The sequence below is a fragment of the Mastomys coucha genome, unplaced genomic scaffold (genome assembly GCF_008632895.1).
Source record: "Mastomys coucha isolate ucsf_1 unplaced genomic scaffold, UCSF_Mcou_1 pScaffold7, whole genome shotgun sequence".
Lineage (NCBI taxonomy): Eukaryota > Metazoa > Chordata > Mammalia > Rodentia > Muridae > Mastomys > Mastomys coucha.
Window position 1 is genome coordinate 13437162 of NW_022196913.1, and position 20497 is coordinate 13457658.

The 20497-nt window shown below is 41.3% G+C and overlaps 1 protein-coding gene across 2 annotated transcripts in view; it reads left to right on the forward strand.

Moving 5' to 3' along the window:
- Positions 1-20497, forward strand: part of Adarb2 (adenosine deaminase RNA specific B2 (inactive)) — a 532727-nt gene that overhangs the window by 316515 nt on the left and 195715 nt on the right. The gene's annotated exons all lie outside the window — the stretch shown is intronic.

The following is a 20497-nucleotide window of genomic DNA, read 5'->3' on the forward strand; positions in this document are numbered from 1 at the left end:
TCTCCCTCTCCCTCTCCCTCTCCCTCTCCCTCTCCGTCTCTGTCTCTCTGTCTCTCTGTCTCTCTGTCTCTCTGTTTCTCTGTCTCTCTGTCTCTCTCTCTCTCACACACACACACATACACTAAATTAATTGGAGACCATAATGCATAGTTTACTTCCTAGAATGGTTCAAAAGTTAAGTACGGGTTTTATAACACTCCAGCTCACACAGAGTGGTGCTGTCTTCAGTAGAGATCTTTGTGCTGTGCTTTCTGAACCTATGCGTGGTGTTTGTGGAGGAGCCATGATGACTAGAGGAGACCACTGATTAGTTCCTACCCCACTGTCAACAATGCTTGAACTAGCGATACCTCATGTACTAACTTTGCAACACCAAAACCTGGGTCTTCATCTCTGAGATGGGAGTAACTCATTGACAATCAGGCTAATCCATAAGCCCTCATTGTTTAATTAAGGATGTCTGCTAGAATACATGGGTGCAAGTAAACCCCTGCCTCACTGTTGATGGGGGATGTCACTTTACCTTGATGCCACAGACATCTCTCCTATGATCCCAACTGTGACAGATGTGTTCTCACTCAAACCCTGACACTCACAGGTCATGACACTTTCCTGTCTCCTCCACTTTGTTAGAAAGTTGATAGCTGGACCACAAATACCTAGACCACAGTCCCAGCATCCTGCCAACCCCACTGTCAGCTTCCCTTCCTTTGGAGCTTCTTTCTCATCTGTAATGGTACCCCTGATGTTAGCTCTCACAGTGTTCAGGGCTGTGCAACCCCCAAATGTGGAGACAGGGGAGGCCTCAGGCAGATGTGTGTGGCAAGGTATGGCAGGATTCTTCCAGATGGCAAAGAGCCCACACCAGGTGTTCTCAGAAGCTTTTGTTCTAGCTCCTTCCAACTTTCTGGTTATTACCAGGGCCTCCAAGGGGAGCAACTTCCAGGAGAAGTGATGAGCATCTGTCCCTCTTTGCTTCTGTTGTCTGAACTGTTTCCAGTCCCTTCTGACTTGGCCCAGCATGGCTGCCTTGGCTTTACCCTCCATGTGGCCTCATCTCTCTCCAAAATAATTACTTTTGAGGATGACTACATAGCTTAAAAAAAAAAAATACTCAGGGAAAAAGTGTAAGACTCCATTTTCTACACTTTAGTATCATATCCTAAAGAATGCAAAGCCAAAGCATGACAAAAAAATGGAGCTTTTTATACCAGGAAGGTAGCAGAGTCCTATTCATTGTAGAAGCCCCCAACCCTTCAGAAACCAAGTCATGTTGTTCAATTCTCACCCTGCAGAGGCGCTTGGGAGCTGGTAATAACTCAGGGTATTTTATCACTCTGTGTCCTCAAGCTAGGCATTGGATGGGGAAAACAGTCTGGAAACAAAATTAAATAGTTTTAGATCTAATTTTACCAGGCCGAACGAGTCTGCAGATTGATTTTCATGGAATCTAATAGAGAGCAGCGCCATGCCGCCCATCTTGTAGAAAATCCATCTCCCGCATTGTGCTTTTTACTTACTTGGCTGTTCACAAGAAGTAATAAGAAACTAATATTTTACAACGCAGTGTTCCACTCAGTAAACGGTCTTTCACTTGAAAGCTGTTGTGGATGCTTAAGTTCAGTTTTAGTTTTGTCTCTGGAAAATGCTTGCCTGGGTTTGATAGAAAAACTGCAGCCGGGCCTCGACCTTTCTCTTTACATATGTGTGTGCGCTCGCACACACACATATGTATGCGCAGGTGTGTGTATAAGGTATGCACACATACAAGAGACCAGAGACCAACTTCTGGTCCCAGCTTCAGGAAGGCTACCCACCTCCTTTGAGCACAGGTTGCTTGACAGCCTGGAGTTCACCAACTAGGCTAGACTAGCTGGCCAGTGAGGCCTTGGAATCCACTCCTCTCTCCTTCCCCAATACTGGGAATGCAAGTATGCTACAACACCTGGCATTTTTATGTAGGTTTAGAGGATAGAATTCAGGTGCTCATTCTGACAAGGCAAGCATTCTACTGAGTGATCTAGCCTGCCAGCCAGGAACTCACATCTTCCATCTTAGCCCATGAACAAAGCTTTAGATCTTACTTAGAGGTGAAGTCCAAGACTGTGGATAGGAAAGCCATACTAGGTATCCTTTTGCTGAATCCTCTCATACCACCATCATTTTTCCATTGTACAGTGACTAAGCCTGAGTAGTCCTCCTTCCTTAAACTCTTTCTCTTCTTTATTGGTCTGAGTGTTGGTACATGGAATTATGGCCTTGTATACACTAAACAAGCACTCTGACACTGAGCTCAGGTCTAGACCCCTTTTTGTTCTGTTTTTACCTTTTATTTTAAGTTCCACTGGCCGTCCTTTACCCTCTCTGTAGCCCCACATGTTCATCCTGTATCAAGCTCCCAAGTAGCTAAGCAGGCCTGCCACACCATGCCTAGCTCTCAGCTCTTCCTCATCCCCAAAGACAGATACAAGAGGTACAAACACCAAAATCTGCACATGTTCCAGTGACTCTTGAAGCAGTGGGTGCCTTTAAGTTGTATACAGAATATGTTGCCTTGTCTTGGGCACCTCCAGACAAACCCTTCCTTGATCACATCTGTTGACCACCACAGTGGCCTCCTTCACTGAGTTGACTCCCTGAGGACAGACAGCCATTGGGTTTGGTTGCTTCCTCTTTTTCATTGCAACCTACAGTTCTAATCAAGCAACACAGTAAATCTTCTAACACACACACACACACACACACACACACACACACACACTCCAATTCACCTAACACACCTTCCAAATAATAAAACAATAACTTTTAATATAGGAAAGTGAATATTCACATGAGCATTAGGATATGCTTGTCGACATAGCACAAGGATCTCCTGCAGGATCTTGATAATGTTTCCTTATTCTATCTGAGCATTTGTTAGCAACTTCACAGAAAGCTGAGAGGCAGAGAGACCCCAAGCAACAGGGTTAGGTGACCTTGGAAATTGACTAGAATTCAAACACAAAGCAGAAAAATGCTAAACTGTAATAAAAACCAGTAGCTAAGAGAAACAGCATTGTTGACTAACATTCTGTTTAAAACCCATTTGTCTGGTGCCTGCAGATTTCATATATGGTGTCATCTGCAAACCTTAATGGGCATGCTATCACCCTTCTTCATTCATCAAGTTACAAAGAAGTTTCTAGGAGAACACATTCATGTGAAGCAGTTTCCCTTTCTACACCTGAACCATAAGCACAATGCCATAGAGACTTTACAGCGGGATAGATGTCACTGCAAACAGTGATATGGACCCAGTTCACATTGGCAGACCATGTACAAGGAAGATGAGTAATCTTCCTTTATGCATATGATGTTTAGCCTCCATGTATGTCTCTGCACCACAAGCACACAGTGCCTTCAGAAGCCAGAAAAGAGCATTGGATCCGCTGGGGGTGGAGTAACAGATGGTTGTGAGTGGCAGGAATAGAGCCCAGGCTCTCTGCAAGAGCACCTAGTGTCCTTAATTCCTGAACCATTGCTCCAACCCCAGAAATAATGTTCTAGTGTTTAGAAGGAGGCTCCCCTCAGCAACCAATGACTAAGAGTCCTCTTAGATCATCTTAATGTATACTTTCATTGCCTCTCGGTATTTGTCTCTGCATTTGGTGAACATTTCTTGTGGCCATGTTAAATGGTGAAGCCCATACTTAGTTATAGGCAAGAATTTTTTAAGAAGTGGTGTATTTGGGAAATGTTTATATCCTTGAATTCCCCCTGGAAAACTCTTCCATACTTCTCTAGTAAGCCACACTTCCTAGCATCCTAAGAGACACAATTGCGGGTCTTTCCTTAGCTAAAATTCTGTATACTGTGTTGCCATTACAAGAAGAGAAAAGTTATTCTTCCCATGAAACTTGGGCTTTCATGGAAACTGAGGCACCCTAAACAACGCAGAGTCTACTGTGTTATCTGAGAACCATAAGAAGGTATTAACACAGACTCTTTCACATGCATCACCATGCCTGAAATTCCACCATGAAAACTGTATCTGATAAGTAATTGTTCCTCGGTCTATTGTAAGTATCTTAAGGAGATTAATACAGTTTTTGTGTACACTTCCCTTGTTCTAGAACTGCATTTTGAACACATTGAGGGAAGCATGGAAGGTTTTCCTGGTTGAGGAGTTTCTGGAAGGGAATCCTGAACTCCATAGGGAAAGAGTGCTGAGCACTTCATCTCAGAGAGAAAAGTCACCACAGAACAGCAGAGGCCAGGAAGGATCAAGAAACAGATTTGCTTTATTCCTAAGCTTGCTCTGTTTGAAATTTTAGCTACCTTGGACAACATACATATAGTCTATATAATTGCACATCTGCTGTGCACCAAAAAAAAGATGTTCAACACTAAGATATGGTAAAATAGTAAGACAGAACTCCCTGTCTTCTGAAGCCTGTATTCTGACTAGGAGAGATAAGCATTTGGTGAACAAATATAACATCTAGTGCTAAACTTGGTGGTAAAAACTGTGGCTAAAATCAAGCAAACACAGTACTAGGCTCTATTCTTACCTTGTAGGGGTGATAAGTGCCCAAAACATCTGAGCTGAATACATAAAAAGTGGCTCTTTCCTCCTTCCGTTAAAACAGCTCAAACTTACCCCATGAAGGCTTAAAGCACGGCAGGTGTACCAAGTGACAAAGAGAGACTAAGGGAAGGAACAAGGCCATCTCATGCTCTGGAAGGCTGTGCCTGTGAATACGTGTGCCCCAGCACATGTGGCTCTTACACACAAGAACAGAGAAAGGCTTCTTTGATTTTCTGATTTTTCTCTGGTTAATCCCAGGAAGGAAATCAGAAGCACAAAACACCAGTCTATTAAGGAGGTTCAAAATGGTAAATAATCATTTTTATACATTAGCTAGAAGTTCAACCTAAGAGAAGTAATTCAATTTAGACTTGCAAATTCAGGTGCTAACTCTTTGACCTGCTCTATGAGCAGTGACCTGCATGATCATCACTCCACTTTTAGTTATTAGAATGTCTAATCCCTTCAGGAGATGAGAAAGTTGACAAATTTCTTACAGTGTTGAAAAAGAGTCATGTTGCCCATGATTAACTGAAGTTAAGGGAAAGCAAGATAACTCGTTGGGAGGTTTTGTGCCTTACTCCTAATATTTAAATGAGCTCAGTTCAGTACCTTAATAAAATAGCAGTAGAAAGCAGAATAGAGAGAAACACTTTATCCAATAGGCTCCAGAAATGCAGATGTGAAAAATATCTACAGGAAACAAGATAAGAGATCTTGTGAGATGCAGTGAGAGGTAGGTCAGACTTTATAACCATGTAAGGCTAATGACTGACAACACATTTGAGTTTGCATCATATGTCAGACACCATGTTTTGTTTTCAGGTCCACATCTCAGTTAAGTCATATATTAGCCCTATGACATAGATACTGATGATTGTGGTAATGATGGTGATCCTGATAATGATGGTGATAAAAATACTGATGATGATGAAGGTGATGGTGATGGTGATGGCAAGGATGTTGCTGGTGATGATTTGTGCTAAAATTTAAGGAGGTCAGAAAAGTTGGACAAGGTCTCACAGCTTGTATGTGAATTGAAACTCAAAACTGCTTCAGCTGTTCAAAACCAAGACTTGCCTTGATCCTTACAGAGAGACAGTCTCACTGGGAAAAAAAATGTAAAGGAAATTGCTTTCTATTGCAGGAGCATGTGGTAATGATTAAGATCAAGGTGGAAAGTGTGTTGAGGGAAATCAGAAGGATGAGGTTAGAGCCAGAAAAGACCTCATTTCAAGCATTCAAGACTACCTAAGACAGATGCAAAACATGTGGCAAAGATGGCCACTTACTCACTAACCACAGAGGAGTTTAATGTCCAGGTTTTGCATTAGGCTTTGTTCCAAAGCAGATCCTCAACCATGAGATTTCTGAGAGCTGAGTTTAGAAAAGATGGCTTAAGTCTGAAGAACAAAGGGAATCTATGTGTATTTTTCCCCTCATCTAACTATGGCCCAAACTCTAAAAGGGGGTCCTTTTCATCTGTGTGTGTCCTTAAGCAGCATAAGAGGTAATTTCTTTTCCTACACTGTTCCCTCCCTCTTCAGAATTTATACTATTCTTCATAGGATGCAAATCTCACCACTACCAGCCTTGCTTCAAGCCTGCAATGTTCTATTGACATTCACAGTTGGCTTTAGCATCACTATATGACAAATAGAACCCTGAAGGATATATCTCTGCTCTGTTCATCTCCTCTATTGCTGCTCACCTTGGACTCCTTCACCCAGCAGCGATAACTGACAATGTAATTCCAAGGGCACCACACTATCTTCTGTTTCCTAGACTTCTGCATTGCCTTCATTGGAGAAGAGTGATTTAGGCCACACATTAAAGCACAGAGAAGCATGATATACAGGAAATTGTTGCAAATAAATACTACAATTAATGATGATGATGTAATGTGATGTGATGTAACAATGTAATGATAGCCTGGTAAAGAATTAAGAATTGAAGATATGCCCATTTAACATAAGGAATAAGGAAAATAGACAAACAGAAGTGACCCAAGGGTTTCTAATCTGGACCTTCAATAGATGACATTAAGTAGGTCAAAACATACAGGACATATTTAGTTTGAACACATGGAATCAAGTACCTATAAAACTATGGATTAAAATTCCTAGTAGGAAGTAAAGAATTTGGCTTTAAAAGGCATAAGAGCATAAGAGGTTAAACAATAAATAAAGCGCCTCTGGCCACTGTCACCAAATGAGAGCCTTGTTCGCAAGTAGGATGACCTTCTGATGTATTTTTCAAACTGGGACAGTTATGAGTTGAAGTGAAGCTATTAAAGATCAGACTGAAGTGTCAGGACAAACTGGGACAGATCAAGACATTCTGGGGCAGACTTTACCTTGTTCCTAGAGTATATACTACGTGAAGCAGGGCAAAGGTGACATCACCGAGAAATCATCATCCAAAATCCACAGCCATGTGAGGCAGTGTGCCTTTTATACAACAGAGAGGTTGAGCACATTAACAAAAAATTGAAAACAATGCTTGCAAGCCAGGGAGTAACCAGCTCCCACAAGTTCTGGCTGTTGAGAAATATTTTATTATGGTGCAAGTGATGCAAAATTGGAATGTTTGTGAAGAAGCCTGCTACAGATGTGCTTTGTCATTCTAGGTCCACTATAAGGATAGCAATACACAGTGCACTTCTCAAAAACCCACATGATGGAGCTGAAGAGAGAACTCGGTAGAGTGCCTACCTTGAAAGCAAAAGGACCTGAATTTGAGCTTCAGAATTAATGTTTAAAAAAGGAAAAATGGCAGATATGGTGGTTTTCTCAGTATCAGGTAAATAGAGGCAGGTAGATCCCTGGGATTTGCTGGCTAGCCAACCAGCCAGCCAGCCAGCATAGCCTTCTTTGTGAGATCTAGGCCAATTGGTCAACTTGTCTCAAAAGAAAAAAAATGGAAGGAAGGAAGAAAGGAAGGAAGGAAGGAAGGAAGGAAGGAAGGAAGGAAGGAAGGAAAAGCCACAGACCGGGTTTCTTGAGAGGAGCCCTTGTTCCACGGGGTGATGCAAGTTCTGGCCAGGTGGGCGAGGGATTCGGCAGGTGATAAACAGAGTCGACACAAAGAAGTGTGTTATCTGAATGTAGTTCTCAAAAATGGCATGAGGTTTTTACAATCACTGCAAGAGAGAAATGAAAAATCTGGCAGCTCAGTAGTCAAGGTATATCTGAGGCCACCCTGAAACACACTTGGTCTAAAACAGCAGCCATCTCCTCTGGACTGGTGCAGCACCCCCTGGCTCCGAGCATGCTCAGGCCACAAGAGCCGGGCCGGAGTCCCAGGGGGGCTGAGGGTGCGCCAGCCAGGAGGACAGAGGCTCGAATCTCAAGTCTCTAGTCTTCAATCTCGAATGCTGAATGCTGCACACTGTCTCTCACACACACTCTTGGCTCAAGGTTCCGCCCATCCTTAGTAAAAACGCCCACTATGCTAATCTTCTGGGCTAGTAGAGGCTGTCTCTTTCTTGCTAATTCCTAGGAGTGGTTCAGCTGCAGTCCATGACTGAGACTGAGGATTCTACTTGGCCTTGCCCTGGAATAAGTCTCCCGATCTGTAAACTTCAATGCCCTACCCACAATGCCAAAGGCAAATAGTCTGGATGGGTAACATTCTTTACGAAATTCCAAGCCAGGGTTTGGCTAAGATGTTAGAACATTGGTAAAGGTCAGAGAGCAATGTCTAATTTTGTCTAGCTATTAATAAATCATATCTTGGTGGGCACCTAGCACTCGAGTTCACAAGGACATATCTGGGCTACCTCTGAGTTAGGCAATGCCAAGGAGATGATGCAGGAGCAGGAGACTGGCTTCCATGAAGCTTTTGCCTCATAAACTGCTGTCATGCAAAGTATGCGTGTCAAGGAAGGAAGGAAGGAAGGAAGGAAGGAAGGAACAAACGAAGTTAGACAGCACTTGAGAAATAGCAGCCATAATTGTCCCCTGGCCTATACATACACACACATACACTCATACACACACACAACTACAAACATAAGAACATGCAAACAACATTCTCTGCCATTGGATAAGATAAAGTGTAGTAACATGTACACAAGAGAAAGAAATGTGGTGAGCCCCAATATGAAGACTAAATGCCCATGAAGTTTCTCCTCCAAGAGCAAACAGTCCCTGAATCGAAAGAACTACTTACGATGGTAGAGATGGACTCAATAAAGCTATAAAGCTATGACCTTTAAAGCTGTTAAAAGTTCAGGCCCTCTAAAGCAGACAGAAACTTTGCTCCAAGTCTAGATAAGAAGAACTATGTAGCACAAAGGTAAAGAATGGCTAGGATGTTTCCCACAGTGACAAAAAATTAGAAAAAGGCAAATGAGTACAGACGCGTAATGAGGAAGGCTGGGTGCTCATGTTGCTATGTATTTTAGTACTTGAATAAGAGTTTAATAAAATGAAAATACATCTTGTTCCCTAAATTAAGGAATACACTGTAGTCTGTGTAAAACCTTTCTAAATGATTTAATAATTTCAGGATGCATTTGCTACCATAAACACGCAAGCTTCCCAGCAAGCCACCTGCATGCTATGGGTTCAGGAGGCACTTGCTGAAGAAATAATCCTGTGGGCCCTCCATCCCTTTGATTTGAATTATTTGAAGAATAATTTACTATACAAGCCACTTGTTCTCATCTCATGTGAAGTTTTGAAATGGTGTGACAATTGAGCTCTGCCTAGGCCTTGTGCCCCATGAAACCATCTGATCAGTGATAAGGTCCTTTCAGGATGTGTATATAGAGGCCAGAGGATAACCCACAGGAGTCAGCTCTCTTCAACTCTGGTCTTCAGGCTTGTGGAACACACCTTTATCTTCTAAGCCATCTTACCAGTTCTGGTGTGGTCATCTTAGATTGCCCAAGAAGAGAAGTCAGTCTGCAACCATGTCAGGCTTGGTGCCAGTAGGTTGGGCCCTATAATCCACTTATTGAGAATTCATAACCCTCAAATCAGCAGTGAAGCCAAGGAGCCTTCAGTGGCACCCACATGTAAAAGTTGCCTAAGGATGCCAAACTCAGATGTGAAAAATGATGTCATACCATACATACATTTCTAAAAACATCCATTCCCATATAAAATGAAGAAATTATTTAGAATATTGCAAAGCTACAGAGTGTCTTGGCACATCATTTAGAAAACTTTAAGCCTCCAAGTGAAGTGTGAACGTATACCTTGAAAATCTTTTCCTAATTTAAACACATTTTTTTCCTGCAAAGATTCACCTTCGCCTGTCAATCATTTGTCAGACCATCTGCATCTTTGCCCGTTTTTCACATCTGGAAGAGTACATGAAACAATCTGCTATCTTCTTGTTTGCGTGGAAGCTTTTCCCCTATTTCTAAAAATAAGCCAAAGTTCAAGGGAATGTGTTGTATATATATCAAGCCAAGTGTGCCTGTGTGGTCTTGGAAGCTTTTCACAGCATGGCAGTAATTGGTCCAAAACCTACTAGTCACATGACTCCATATTGAAACAAGAAGATGCTGTGAGGGCATCCACATAGGAAGAGAAAATAATGCCTTAGAAATGAAAGAAAATTCTATACAATGGCTATGTATTTTGACATGTAAGAAACCAATAGTTACGCTTTGAATACCTATGGATAAAGGTTGTTTTGTGGGGGCTAATAAGGTAGCTGAGCCAATAGGCTACTTGCCTCACATGCACAAAGTCCTTGGTTCTGTCCCCAGCACTACTACGTAAAACCAGACATGGTGGCACATATCCATTTTGGAGATAGAGGCTAGGGGACCAGAAGTTCCAAATAGTGCTTAGCTAAATAACAAGTACAAAGTCAGCTAGGGATACACGGGACCCTGTGTGAGAAACACAAGTTCTGTTTGTGTATGCATGGCTCCTAAAAAGCCCCAGTAGGACCAGCAGCTTAATGCAACTTCCATGTAGGACTGCTTCCTACAAGAGTTACACTTTGAGTCTTAAATGTAACCTCCTCAAGCCCAGACTCATGTCTTGAACACTTGTTCCCAAGCTGATGGAGCTCAGTGATGGATGGACAGTGATACAAGTTAAAGGTAGTGAGTTTGGAAACTCTGAGGAAAAGCGGGCACTCTGCAATCGTCACAGTACTGGGAGCTCATGGCTGTATTGACTGTCATGTCTAAACGATGGGTTTCACTGCCCTCTATGGCTCTTACATTTCTCCTACCTACTCCTCTGTGGTGTTCTCTGAGACTCAGAGTGGGAGGAGAATTTCAGCTGGCAATAGATGCACTATGTCTAGCTGAAGGTAACAAATGCATCATCTACATCTCTTTATGTGTTGGTTATCCTTGAAACAATCATGAAGGCAAGTTTAAGGGACCTGGGTCTGATTGACTCTCCCTGTCTCTGTCTCTATATTTGTCTCCCTCCTTCTCTATCTTCCTCCTCACTCACTCTTTCTCTGTCTCTCTGTATCTCCCTCCTTCCCTCTCCCTCTCCCTCTCCTTCTCTCTTTCCCTCTCCCTCTCCTCTCCTCCCCTCCCCTCCCCCTCTCTCTCCCACTCCCACTAATCATCTCTTACCACTCAGAAGGTTCATTGCTATGTCTCTCCAAAACTCCTAATTCAAACTGAACCTGTGTTACTCTCTCAAATTTCCATATTCATGGAAATGGAGACCTCTCCAAACTAGCTTGAGAAGCCCAACTAAGATCCTCACTCACTACGCAGAACCCTCACACATGGTGTTCCTTCTGCTTAGAATTCGCATCCCTCTCTTGAGGGGAAAGCTTCATAAGCCACTCTGTGAGAAACGTTTTGCATTCAAAACCTCTACTACAATGGTTCTCAAACTTCCTAATGCTGCAACCCTTTAATACAATTCCTCATGTTGTGGTGACTTCCCAGCCATAAAATTATTTTGTTGCTACTTCATAACAGTAATTTTACTCCTGCTGTGAATCGTAATGTAAATATCTGATATGCAGGATACCTGACATATGCCTGTCTGTATACCCAGACACATCAACTACTAGATCTTAGCTTATCAATTACTTCCTAAAAGTTGCCTCCCTGGGAACACAAATCTCTCTGCATCATCCTATCAGTAGCTGAATTTGAAATCATGCATTTAACTCTGCAATTGTTTGCAGGAAAGCAATGCTTATTGACGAATGTACTGGTTAGCTACAGCTGCTGAAACAATGTATACTAATTGGCTTAAATCAGAGACATTTGTGGCCCCACAATTCTGAAGACTGAGTCTTGGATCAAGGTGTTGCCAGGGGTTGGCTTCCCCTGAGCATCTCTCCTTGGCTTGCAGAATAGCTGCCCTCACCATGGCAACCTTATTTTACACCAGTCACCTCCTGTAAAATATTACCTTCCAAACACAGTCCCATTCCAAGAAACTAAGTTTTAAGACTTCTTACGAATTGTGAGGACACAGCTGAACCCACATGGCGGCTCACTGAGTAACAGCACTCCAGCCTGGCTTCCTGTTTTGCTGGAAGCTCTCAGAGACCAAGCACCTAAGTTTTATGCATCTTTAAAATTGTCAGAAGATATTTCCTCCCTGCAATCACCAAAAAAGACATCACATCTTCTTGTGTTTTTCAAAACTTAGTGTTGACCCAGAGTCCTCTTAAAAGCTAGAGGAATTGCTTTGCATTGCTTCATGGGACGGAAGCTTTAAAAACAGCACTTGAAAGTTCCTAAAGGTATGTAAGATAAGACCCTTCGCCTTTTTTCCAAAATGCCATTCCCTTCTCCCACCTGCATGCAGGTTAATTAGTTTCCTGACTCTGAGGATGGCCCACGTGTTCATACTTATTTGAGGTTTGATTTAGATAGGAGCGGTATTTGCTTAAGCGCATACCTGCATTCCCTTAGAATATACAGTTCTAAAAGAAAGTGGGTCAGGCTTGAGGGAGGCCATCTGTCAGAGCGTGTTTTGGCAAAGGGAAACACAAGAACGGAACTTATAAAAGAGGCTAAGTATTGTAGCCTGAGGGCACCAACGGAGTTCTGTGGACTCCAACTGTCACCCTTCTTGTCGGGTTATGTAATTGTTCAGGATAGCTGTACTGGACAAAAATGTATGTGGCCCACAAGAGGACCAACAAGAGGACGAAAACCTCACTTCCAGTTTTTGAAATGAGGACATAACTGTCACATTCACTTCGTGTGTGTGTGTGTGTGTGTGTGTGTGTGTGTGTGTGTGTGTGTGTGTGTGTGTTTAAATACAGTATCCTAAAAAATAGCCTGGCCCTTCTTAGGAACAAATAGTAAGATGAAGTTCTCAGATATTTTAGCAATGATCACTTTCCATTAAAATTTCCAGTGCATGTGCTACTTCATATGAATGAGTATTTTAGGTAACTGGCATGTCTGTACTGTAAGAGATGATGTTTCCTTTATCCTGCTTGGTTTAAAGAGAGTGTTTCATCATGGGGTGTAGCTCAGTGGGTGGAGTGCTTGCCTACTACCTTACATGAGATCCTGTCTTAACAAAACAAAAATCAAAAAACAAACAAAAAAGACAGGATTTTCATGTACAAATAGATTCCAAAACAATGCAATCTTTTTGCTGTCCCGTAAATCACCTCTGTAAGTAAGCTGTGTCCTCCATCGGCAGAGGTGTGAGCAGCCATCATGGCTCTGATCTCAGTGTTCAGCTTTCTAGGGCTCTTACTTCCATTCTCACCAGATGCCTTACCTCTTGATGGTATTTCATGTGACTCTAAAGATGTTTCCAAAAGGCTTTGTCTTTGAGATTCTTGGTTGTGATGGGATGGTCTAGGCTTTATCTTTGAGATTGGTTGTGATTGGGCTGGCTTAGGCTTTGTCGTTGAGATTATTGGTTGTTATGGATTGACTTTTCTTTTTCTGTAGTGCCTAGGACTTTTAAAATATGTCTGAGTATTCATAACTATAAAATAGACAGATAAGAATATAAAATTATAAATGGTGATAAGTGGGCCTACAAGTAGATACGTAATTTATCCATCCCAGTCCATACCTTCACTCAACATCTGTCATCCTGACTCTTTACAGATGAAATGACCCACATCCCACCCTCCACTTCTCTTTTCTATTTTGGGGCATGGGGCATGTTGTTGTTGTTGTTGCTGTTGTTTCTTGCCTAGTTACAATTTTGTTTTTAGCACTTTGACCTCTGAGGTATGATTTACATAATGGGGAAGACTGCGGTTTAGGGACATCTGCATACTCATGTAAAACACGAGGCTTTACTATCAATACCATAATGCATGCATGCACACAGGTGAAGGTCCACAGCTTCATCATACCAGAAATGTTCTTGATGACCTCTTTCTTCCCAGCCACCCTGTAACCCAACTCCAGGGGCCACCAATTGCTCTCACCACAAAGCAGTTTGCAAAAACAGTGACATCACAATGGAAGGATTTTCTTTCACCATAAAGATGTTTTGCCTGCTCTGAAATTTCTAAATGCAATCAAGTGATACATTTGGTCTTATGACTGGTTTTTTTTCCTTCTCTCCCCCTTCCCTCTCCCTGCATTTAATGCTTCTGAGACACATCTGTGTCACAATGCATTTTGACAGTACGATCCTTTTATATCATTTTGTTTTGTTTGGCTCTGTGCTACTCCATCCTATAAGTGTATTAAAATTTATTTGTCCGTTCTTCTGTCAATAGCCATCTGAGATAGTTTGCATTTGGAGTCGAGATGGGTAAAGTTTCTATAAGAACCATTACAATACAAATACAAACACAGATACTTTGTAAAGATATTTATTTCATTTATGTTGAGTAAAAAATCTAGAAATGATGTTGGTAGGTCATAGGTATATATCTAACATCTAGACTACCATCCAAAGGTTCCTAAAATTTGTCTATTAATATGGGCTTTGTGGCTATCTCTGCATCTTTTACCACATTTTAGCATTACCAGTATTTTTACACTTAAAGCTTTGCTAAAAGGTGTGGTCTCTGTTTGCATGTCTCACTGAGGTTTTAATTTGCATTTCCCCAAGCTGTAATGCCAGTTAATTCAACTTGGTGAATATATTGGCAATACATTTCTTTCCTATTGTGAAATTTCTATGAAATATCTTGACCATTTAGTAGTTGGATTTTATAGTCTTAGTTATTAAGTTAGAAGGATTCTTATATTCTGGATACAAATAAACTCTGGGAATTATAAACATGTAATCCTAATCTGTAGATTGCTTTTTGCTTTTAACAGTGTGGTTTATTCTTATTAGATTTTTGTTTAGTTGAAGTTTTATTTATAAACATTTAATTTAATCATATTTACCTTGTGATTTCAGTCCTTTGAAATTTATTAGGACCTGTTTTGTTCCTAAGCAGATTATATCTCTCAATAAGTGTGCTGTGATATCATGAGATGAAAGTACACACTCCTCTTGTTGATCAGAGTATTCTACGTGGAATACCACTGAGATCAGGCTAGCTCCAAGCTCTACCTCAGCCTCTTCTGCACACCATCTCTCCTCCCTGCTTTTTCTCCCAAGGACTGAGAGGAATGCTAAAATCTCAATGGTCATGTATTTGTCGACCCTTCAGCTTGCGTTTGCTAGTGTTTGATTCACACTGCTTGAAACTCTAAGTAAATGCACTCTCAAGGATATATTTTAGTGGTTTATTGGGATTCCATGTCTTTTTAATTCATGGGAATTTCTCATACCTCAAGATTTACAATATCTGTTGTTAATCCAGCCATCACCCATCCTTGTGGTTAGTACCTTCATGGTATATCTGTCCATACACGCTCATCTTCAATGTGTCTCAAGCAAACTGATGATCTACTTCCCATTTATCCCGTATGACATCTGCTTTCTTCCTTTGCTTTTTTAATTAACCACACATTTTTATGCTTTTATTTTATATTTATTTTATGTGTTTGGTTGGTTGATTTAGTCTTTGGTTTTGGTTTTGGATTTTTTAGGCATGGTCTCACTCTGTAACCCAAGGGAGCCTGGAATTCACTATACAGTGCAAAGGGACCTGGACAACCGCAATCTTCCAGCTTTGACCTCTCTATTGCTGGATTACCAGCATGAGCCACTATACCCAGCACCAGTTAGTAATGTTTGTTTACTTTTCAGCTGTATCTCTTGAAATCTGTTTATTTAATCAATCACTAAATAAGCACCCCCAATCTCTAAGCCAATGAGTCTTTTGCTTTAAACATTACAGTTTCAGGCTTTAAATGTTTCACTTTTAGAGTTTTACTTTTTAATTTCTGTTTCTTTACCAAGATTCCATCTAACTACTCATTATGCCCATGGTTTCGTTAAAATTATTATTGTGTTTCTTTGCTTGTTTTTGTTTGTTTTTGAGATGGGATCTTAATATGTATCTTTTGTTTGCCTGGAATTTGCTGTGTAGACCAGGATGGCCTCAGACTCACAGAGATTTTCCTGATCCCAAGCTCTGAGATCAAAGGTGTGCACTACTATGCCTGGCTTCATTACAATTCTTGAAGATGCTTATATAATACCCTCTCTGCTAATTACAGCATCATCTTAGACCTGAGCTTTTCCTGCCCGTGGTTCTGTTTTCTGGCTTCTCATGCACAGTGTTATTATCATTATTCTTGCTTCCGTCTTCTAGACATCAAAGAATGTGTTGTTGAGAATTCAGGTTTTACACTGTTTCTCAACTTTTCTTCTGATAAGCAGCTTGTAGCCAATAGGCTTGCTCATTTCAGGCTGGAGGATAACCATTCCTTAGATGTGGCCTTTCTATGATCCCAGCCAAACATAAACTTTTCCCTCTGCCTAACTGAAACACTTGCTTCCATAACTCTGCAGCCTCCTGACTCTTACTCCAGTATTAAGATCCCTTGAAGGGGGAAGCTCTTCTCTGCCAGGATCACACTCTCCCTTTGCTCCTGTATAGCTAAGATAGCACAGAACTCCAGCCATGTCTGGGGTCCTGTCTCTACGTGTGCTGCTTCCTTCTGCCCTCAAACTCCACTTGTCTTAATGGCACAACTGTTGTTCTTGGCTTAGATCAGCTTGTGGATATCATTGTGGACTTTGTGGATCAGTCTTTCTGCTAGAGCAATGATTTCCCCTTTCTCAGACACAGTCTTTGCTCCCTACCTGCTACCCAAACTCTGCAGTCACTTCATATAGTTTGTCTTATTTTAATGATGATTATGGTGAGGGCAAGTCATCAAGTTCATGATGACCAGTAACATTTCCCACACTTATTAATGACCCTTCCTACCTGCTCTCTCTAGGCATGGGCTTGGGATCCTGTAACATGCTCATGGGTTCTCTGCTCACACACACAAAAAGGAGATAATGGTTCCTCTACAGCTCCCACTCTTCATTCAAAGGGAAGTAACAAGACAAACTGAACACTTACCACATCCATCCTCTTCTTTATCACCGTGATGTCAAGTTATGGCTTTGGCTTTGGAAAGTAAAGGAGAGGAAATCACTCTATTTTCTCATATGGGGACATTCCTCAGCAAGGTCTGCCACTGAGTTTCAGCTAACCATGACAATTTTTGTTTATGAATACAATGCAAGGAATTGCTTTTAGAGAAAGCACATGCAATTTTTTCTCCTAAATATTAACCTTTAAGTCTTATAATCATAATATCATCATCACATGACTCTTTTTCTTTATATGCTTTAAAATCAAGGATAACACTTTTCTCTTGGTTTTACTTGTATAGCAGTTAATGAAACGTGTGTGTGTGTGTGTGTGTGTGTGTGTGTGTGAAGGAGCAATGACTTGTGGCTGAGAGTATTTACTGCTCTTGCAAAGGACACAGGTTCAGTTCCCATCACCCACATGGTGGGCTACAATAATCTATAACTCAAGTTCCAGGGAACTCAGTACTCTCTTCTGATACCCAAAGGCACCTGGCAGGCAGATGATGTACATACATACAGGCAAAGGAAACTTTTATACACATAAAATTAAATAAAGAAATCTTTTAAAACACATAGGATATTCATCCACATTTTACTGTCTTTGACATGGTGGTGATATATTTTAATCTAAGAATATTTAAAGGGCTCATAAAATCATACATATTTAAAATGTATCATGTTATGATTTTATAGATGTATACATTGTACAATTATCATAATTAGGTTAATATGCCCATTATCACCCAGGGTTACCATTGTGTGTGTGTTTGTGTGTGTGTGTGTGTGTAAGAGCATAAAAATCTATTCACATTAAGCTGCAAGCAATCAATGTATCACTGTTACCTACAGCCATGCTGCTACTCATTAGGGAATGGGAACCTTGTCCTCTTACACATGAAAGCTTCATGTTCTTGGACTGGCATCTCCCCACTCACACCCCAGACTTTTCAGATTGCACATGTAAATGAGGTATCTTTTACTACGAAGCCCATTTCCACCATATGAGGGCAAACTGCGTGGATTCCTTCTTTTCCATGGTGAATGACATTCTACTGTAAGGGTGCGCCACATTTTTCTTTATTCATTCATCTGTCAGTAGACACTTGAACTATCTCTAGGCCACGGTGAAGTGACACTTTTAGTCCTTTATGGTACAGACCTACGAGAGGGACTGGTCAGTCCACAGCAGTCCACTGTTTCATGTTATCATCGAGGCAGCTCAGGATTTGTACTTCACATACGCCTTTACCGACACACTGTTTTCTCGTCTTGTTTGCAATGGCTGCCCTGTTGGTGTAGTGTGCTGCTTCATTGTGCTATTCCTTCCATCTGCTCTCCCTTCATAACTACTGCCATTAATCACTGTCTGCTCATGAGCCAGAAGAGTATCTTCCTTGGAAATATCCATGTTCTTTGCCTTAAACATGGACTTTGGATAAACAATAAGTACTTGTCCTGGCTTATACATGCCTCACACAATATGGAGAATATATGTCCACTGAAAAACTCTGTTCATCCGACATTCAGTTTTAACTGCATGTACTTTTTTTGTATGATAGACATGAAAAAAAAAAAAACAGCAACAGCAAAAAGAAAAGACTTGAATGGATCTAAAATAATCTTTATATATTTCACAGTTTTGCCCTGAAATAGTTCAGTATAGTTTGTGGGTGTTTTGCTGGTGTCCCTGCTTTATTAAAAAAAATTATAATTTCATTTTGAGATCCTCCAGACAAAATCATTTGAGCTTCACAGTCTTTGTGCAATGTTATTGGACTCACTTAATGAAATTATAACTCAAGCAAGGTATTTCATTCTGTTGGAGTAAATGAGCTTGTATGCGGCAAGAGCTCGGGGGAGCAAAACCTTTGCTGTGTTGATCCTCCATGTTGGGTAAAATGAAGGAAAAGCGGGCACTTCATAGAAGAGTTATTTATTGTTCTCTTTCTGTGAACACTATATTGGTGCCTGTCCCTACTGGAAACAACAGCTGTTAACAGGCTCCAAGATGAATTTCAATATGATCCCCTCTGGCCTCAGGAAAGATTGTCTAAAGAGAAAATAGGCTCAGCCTTGGAAGAAAAGAACCAATCCTAACCTGGGTCTGGTTGCCTGAAGGCTAAGGGCAGTTAAAAAACACCAGTGAGTGTTATCATGGTTACCTGCCCTTAGATCAAGGTACACGTGCAAATGGGAATACTGCTATGGGCAGGACTCCTCTGCAATAACAGCATGAGATCAGAAGCAGTGTTGAACATGGTAACCCCTCTAAAACATCTTGCCCTGAGGTAAGGAAGGCAGCAGAGGAGAAGGAATGGACTCTACATGGCACAGTCTTTCATGGCCAAGCCCCAAGCAGCTTAAGAGAAGATCAGAAATACATCTAAGGCAAGGCTGCACCACAACAGACAAGTAATGGTAGCACTTTCATCCATGGTCCTTTAATAACTAAGGTCCAGATCATAAGGAAACGAGAGCTATGCAGACACAAGGAGAATGTGTGCTGGTGCAGTCTGAGAGTCTGCTGCCTTCAGTCTCTGGCAGGCTTTCTAGAGAGTAGGTGCTGTGTGAGCAGATCCCAGCAGCTTCTGCAGCATAGCTCATTCTGTGGAAACTTCTAAAATAAGGGACTCTGACTCCTTTAACTACCCGTTTTAAAATGTGTTTCACAAGAGTACTTCCCACCTAAAATTCTGTCACCTATGTGTTTAAGAAGGAAATTGCCACTTTGGCATGTTGATGGGTGCCAGAAATGCTTGTCTCTGGGAGGATGAGGTAGAAGGATAGCAAGTTCAAGGCCAACCTGGGCTACACAGTGAGATGCACATCATTCAGGACAGGAAAGCATGCAGAAAGCCAGTTGTTCCTGGGTCCCTGGAATTCCATCGGTGTCAATGACACTTGACTATCCTCAGGATAGTTCAGGCCCTTTACCTGACCCTGGCCTAGTTCTCCCCTCTAGCACTTCTATTTATATACTCACTAAGTAACAAGACTATAGATTCAATGTGTGTGTGTGTGTGTGTCCATGTTTATGCATGTGTGCCTGTGGGTGGGTGGGTGTGGGTGTGCATGTGCATGTGGGTATACGTGTGTGGGTGTGCATGTGTGTGCTTGTGTGTACATGTATGTGCATGTGTGCACATGTCTGTGTGCATATATATGTATATGAGTGTGTGTTTCTCAAAGTCTACTTTTTTATATCGTATCTATAGCTCAAGAGCCCAGAACAAATATTCCACCAATGAGGGGGGTTGGAAGAATCCTTGCCTTTATTGGGACAAGTCTCCTAATTCTGGAGTTTGTTACTGGATTTTGATTATTTGAGGAATGTCTTTATATGGTAGGTGTTAGCTTGCTCACCTATAAGTAGATGAAATGTGATTACCCTGAAGACTACTACTTAAAGTTTTCAGGGATGTGGAACAAGGGCAGAGAAGATGCCAAAAATAAAAACTAAATATATAAAAGAAGAAAGATGGAAATCATAAGATTTTAAATTGAATGAAAAGAGGAATTTGATAAAAATACTGTCTGAAATTCAATAAAAAAA